The sequence below is a fragment of the Nuphar pumila genome, chromosome 15, assembly GCF_984573655.1.
Source record: "Nuphar pumila chromosome 15, dmNupPumi1.hap1.1, whole genome shotgun sequence".
Classification (NCBI taxonomy): domain Eukaryota; kingdom Viridiplantae; phylum Streptophyta; class Magnoliopsida; order Nymphaeales; family Nymphaeaceae; genus Nuphar; species Nuphar pumila.
In genome coordinates, this window is record NC_143263.1 from 65,812,796 (window position 1) to 65,818,795 (window position 6,000).

The following is a 6,000-nucleotide window of genomic DNA, read 5'->3' on the forward strand; positions in this document are numbered from 1 at the left end:
ATGTTAAACATGAGCAATATAAATCGCTCGGAGGCATGTGAAGACATAAACATGACACAACTGCAGTAGACATAAAATATTATATGCAGTCTATAGAGTAAAAACTGAAACTGAGAAATAATAAATTTATATGGACTCATAAATTGGAGTGCCTAACAACAAACTCTTTGACTGCAATAATGTCACAATTCATTAGCTACCATGGAATGGCAATCAACTGAATCTTTAGTCAACAACAATAGGAAATGCATGATATATAAGTTCAAGTATAAAAATGTCCATATCTTGCAATCAATTTAATCAATTTAAGTTATAATATGTCAGCATATTAATTACAATATGGTGGTAGTGACTAGTTCCTTACCTTGGCATGGCCAATTTAAGTTACAATATGTCACCATATTAGTTCAATAGCTGCTCCAAAAAGGGCTTGCTATTTGGATAATTTTTACTGAAACTTTTCAATGTCACATTGCTTTGGCTAGAGCAAGCCAGACTCATATTTTTCAATCAAGGCCCAGTTCACATGAAGGCAGGCTGAGGATCAGAGTTACAATTTAGAGGCCATAACAATATATGCTCAACATAGTGCAACCCAATCAACAACTGTAGGACCACTACAAGAAAATTGTTAATTAGCGACGGATTTTTTCCGTCGCTAATTAGCGACAGATTAACTAGAGATAGAATTTGTCGCTAATTCGCGACGGATTAGCGAGGAAACAAATTTTATCGCTAATCTGTCGCTACTTAGCGACGGATTAGCGACTGCATTTTTTGTCGCTACTTTTTATTACAAGAACACCATTTTAGCGATGGATTTAGAGAGGGAACTCTGTCGTCGCTAATCCGTCGCTAATTAGCGGCGGCGTAGCGACAGAATATATTCCGTCATTTTTTTTGTATTTTGATTTAGCGACGGCTTAGCGACAGAATGTTTCCGTCGCTAAGCCGTCGCTAAATGTCGCGTAAATCCCATCCCTCTTTCTCTTTTTCCTGTTTCGCTGTATTGCTCCCGCCGCCCGTCGGCTCTCACCACCGTCCGGCCGCCGCCGCTCGCCAGCCATCGCTCCCCATCCACCGCTCGCCAGCTGTCGCTCCCCGTCAACCTCCCGCCACCGCCCGGCGACGCGCAGGTAATCTTCTTCTTCTTCTTCTTCATTTGTCGTTAGTGTTTCTTTACTTCTGAGGCCTCTGAACCATTTCCAGGACCTCCAGAATGCAAAATTTTATGCACTCATGTCTGTTATCTGGTTTTGTGGATTCCTTGTGTATTTGAGATAGTTGGCTAACTAATTTAGATCTAAATGGACCAGATTTGAATGATTTTTTTGTGTAGATTTTCTTTATTTTCACGTGTTGCCTAGCTTGACAACTGAATCTTTCTTTGAGGATTGATGCCAGTCTTTTTGCTGTCTGATATTACAATGAGAAACAGTATTGGAAATATTGTTGGTTCTGTGTATTATGCAGCAATCGACTGTAAAGGATCATGGCACCCTCAACTTTAGGAAATCCTTCCTTCCAATTCATCTTCTTAGCAAATTGTCCTGAATGAAATATATTTATCAAGATTGTGGTGATTTCAGGTGTTGTGTGCTTTATTTGGACTTGATATGTCTTTTTTTTTTGTTATGATTTGCTGTTGTTTTCGGCAAGCTGGCTGCTCATTGGTGTCACTGAAGTATACAATTAGCATGTTGATCTTTCATGTATCATATACTTCCAATTTAGCAGTAAATTTACACTTTTTTACTTGCAACAATACAAATTCAAGTTTATAAATTTTCTACATTTTAAGAGATTCTACCTACCATTTTCTTTATCTTGTTGATTCTGTTTTTCTTGTTTATCCCAAGGGTTATCTGTTGTCTTGCCCGTACACTTTGGGTGTTGTTACATTGAGCCTCTTGAGAAATATGCTAAAATTTCAAATGGCTAAATGAAAAAATGAATATCATATTCTCTCTTTCTAATAAATTTTTTCTTTTTCTTTGAAAAGAACCTTACTTTTGTTTTATGTGGAAGGTAAGGTGGTTAAAACTTAGAACTTGTCTAGTTTCTGATTGTTACTACTAGGTAGTCATTGATTTGTAATGGACAACACGAGGAACTTAGCTTTCAACAAGTGTGTGATGCTTGTGTAATTTGATAAATTTACGTTTCTAGTACATGCTATGAATTCATAGTTTGCCTTTCAATGATATGATTGCTTTTTCTGCATTTAATGGGTAGATGTCTGGATGATGAAGGATTTACAGTGTAAGGTTGGAACTTATTTTAAACCTATTTGACAATTGCCCAATAGAGAATTGGAGACACCAACAATTTCCTAGACCTCAGAAAACAATGGAGTCCCAAAACTTTTGCTGAATGAAGCTTTTCACATGGTCATGTACCTTCTAAATCGACTTACCACTAATGTGCTTAATAATAATGTTTTTTTTTTGTGTTATTATTATTATTATTATACAGATTATTAACTTTGAAAACTTCTCATTATTCAATTCTAAAAATTTCTGATGTTGATTTACGTCCACATTTATGAAAACAAGAAAAGAAAAATAGATTGCAAGTTGAGTTGTGCACATTGATGTTCAAGCTTCAAAAACAAGGTTCAGAGTGCACTTATAATTTTTCTCCCTTTTTTTTAGGGGAAGACGCTAGTTTAAAAAAATATATCATCAATGCTTCTTTTTCACTTTATTTCATCGCATTTCATCATTAGATATATCATCAACAGTTTAGTTGTTTTTTGCATTGCATAAGTGTTTGTGTTTCCCTAATTAGCTTCAATATTCATTTTAACACAGTGTTTTTTGCAGATTTCTCAACGGAACTCGCTTGTGCCCCGCCACCCGTGGTAAGTAAGTGACAAAAACAATGCAAATCGGGTAAATACCCGTGGTGAGTAAGTGATGCAAGCGCATCACATGTTATTTAATTTATTGAATGTAACACTTTATTGTTCACACACTCACTTAGTTGTTGATATCTAGGACTGCTTTGTTGGAGTTCGGAAATCATGCTGAGCATGATTTTAATGTATGAGAATGGAAGTGTTCTTATTTTTGGAGTACGGAGTCCATGCTATGCATGGTAGTAGTTAGTGGGATATTAAAGTGTGTTTGCTGCAGGTACATGTTTGACATTTGTTTGATATGAATTATTTCGATGTATTGCAATGTTTGATGTGATTGTATCCATGCTTACATGTTGTTACTTTCAATTTGATTATGTCTTCCATGTGAAATTGTATACTGAAAGCATGCTTCAAATGAATGTATCGTGTCATGAATAGTTTGCACATGAAAATATTAAGTTATCAATGCATGCATCATAATTCTTGTGATTGTATGACATCATATATTGCATGATAAATTTGATATTTTGTTCATCATAGCATTCTGATGGTTCTCTTTTAACTGGTTAGGATACTATTCGTAACATCATACGACAGAATGACTGCAAACCGTGAATGGATGTACCGTAGGTTAGTGGACAATGAGTTATCGCATGAATATATGGATGGTGTCGATAATTTTATTGAATTTGCAACGGCAAGTGTCAGTACGGTAGATCCCACAGGTCGGATTAGGTGTCCCTGCAAGATTTGTAAGAATAATCGATTTGTAGAACCTCATGGCGTTAGACATCACCTATACAGGAAGGGTTTTGTGAGTGATTATCAGAACTGGACGTTTCATGGAGAAGAATTTAGAAACGATTTTGATGCACAGGTGAATGTGGTGCACGATAATCCATATACGAATTTGATATTTGATGCTGCAGGAACAGAACTGGGTTCTGCTATGAGTTCTAGTGATGTAAGAACTGCCGTAGATGAAGAATCACCAAACGATGCAGCTAGTAGATTTTATGATTTACTTAGAGATGCTGATGAGCCACTTTGGAACGGTTGTGAGAGTCACACTATCTTGTCTGCAGTTCTTCAACTAATGAATTTGAAGTCCGAGTATAATTTGAGTCAATCATGTTTTGACCGTTTGTGCATGATTGTGAAGAGTATGTTGCCTAAAGATGAGAAATTGCCACAAAATTTCTATCGTGCGAAAGTTATGGTCAACGCTCTAGGTATGGGTTACAAAAGGATTGATGCTTGTCCAAATCACTGCATGTTGTATTTCAAGGAGCAGGAAAATGACATATCATGCCCGTCATGTGGGCATCCTCAGAAGAAATAATGGAGTTGACTTACTTAGGCATGAATAACAGGGTTACGATATTCAAGTGTCATTGGTTTGATCCAACTGCAACAAGACTCGACAAAGCTTCAGGCATTGTGGAGGTGAATCATAAATCCAGGTTTGGAACATATGAACCATTCATATTAGCCTCGCAAGCTCAACAAGTTTATTATACTTCATATCCGAGTATAAAAAAGTCAGATAGAAATGAATGGTGGGCAGTTTGCAAGGTGAAATCCAAACTATACCCCGAGTATGATCAGTTACAGGAAGATGAGTTAGCTGAAGACAGTGATTACTATCAATCAGATGATGTCTGTGACTTCGCTTATGGTCACGATGTTGCGCATGATATGCATGTCATATCTCCATTGGCTGATGAAACATTCATAGAGGAATGTGATCCAAATGATATACCAAGTGGATGGGCAAACAATGAAGAAGAAGAAGAAGAAGAAGAAAAAGAAGAAGAAGAAGAAGAAAGTCAAACTAGTGACGAGGAAGAATTCTCAAGCTAGTGAGCAAAATCTTATACTACAAACCTCTATTTAAATGCATTGTAATACTTGATGTGAGTTGTATTGCAATACTTGGTGTGAATGATTAAAAATTTGTGCAATTAACGAATGATTTGAATTAGTGCAATACTTGATGTCAATGATTTGAATTATTTGAATGCATTGCAATGCTTGATGTGAATGACTTGAATGCATTGTAATACTTGATGTGAATTATTTGAATGTATTGTATGACATATGTTATTTGTTAGAATATGGTTCGTGGAGGTTATAGTGGTCGCTCATCCAGTAGTACCCAGACTCAACCTTCATCTTCACGGGCTTCTGTGATAGGTATATCATATAACTAATTAGATGCTTGATTAGTTCAAATGCACATTCTGAGAATTTCTAATGTATTTTTTTACAGATGATGTTGCGCCTGTACACGACCCACCTACACCAGTTGATCACACAAGTCAACAGCCAACACAGGAAACATGGTCTTCTCAGGCTGGCACAAGAAGACTCATTCGAATAGTGTATATCGATAATCGACCGTAAGTATTTTGTTTTCAATTATTGCATATCTTTTAAATATTTTATATTGATATTTACTGTGTAACAATTCATGTGCAGCACGAGGTTTGAGCCACAAGAAGTAGTACGGGAGATTAGGAATTCACTTCTTCAACATCTACCAGGACCAGTTGCTCAATGGAAAGAGTACCCAAAGGAGGTGTTAGACAGATTGTGGTCCTCATTCATGGTATACAGTTGTTCCTCATAGTTAATGTGTTTCATATTTAATTTATTTAAGCAATGTCTACTAACTTTCTGAAAATATTTGTAGGCTTCGAATCGCTTTGCAACTACGGTGGAAGAAAATGATGCAAGGAAGGTGTGGCAGAAGGTGACTGCCAATCGATTTGCAGACATGCTGCACACTATGAAGACTGCAGCAAAAAAAAAATCTGGCGTAGTAGATGATCCATTACTGTGGAAGGGCCATGGTCCTATTACTATCAGGAGAGATTACTGGGATGAAATGTGCGATAAGTGGACGGGAGATGCATTTAAAAATCGCTCTGCGAAGGCTTCACAAAATCGATCGAAGATGCCCGAAGCCCATCTACACACAGGTGGATCTAAGACATTTGGGAGCCACCTAAAGAAAATGGTAACTCATCAATATATAATATTAATTTTATAAGTATTGTTGCAAACTTGTGTACTAAATCTTTTGTCATTTAATTTCGCAGGAAGCAGAAAAAGGAGCCAGTGTACCATATAAG

The 6,000-nt window shown here is 36.7% G+C and overlaps 1 long non-coding RNA gene across 1 annotated transcript; it reads left to right on the top strand.

The window, feature by feature from the left end:
* The first annotated feature begins 5,154 nt into the window (after positions 1-5,154).
* LOC149815484 (uncharacterized) lies at positions 5,155-5,677 on the top strand. Its single transcript, XR_016428060.1, has 3 exons — positions 5,155-5,265; positions 5,345-5,474; positions 5,559-5,677. It is a non-coding gene; the product is annotated as an uncharacterized LOC149815484 (long non-coding RNA).
* The last annotated feature ends 323 nt before the right edge of the window (positions 5,678-6,000 follow it).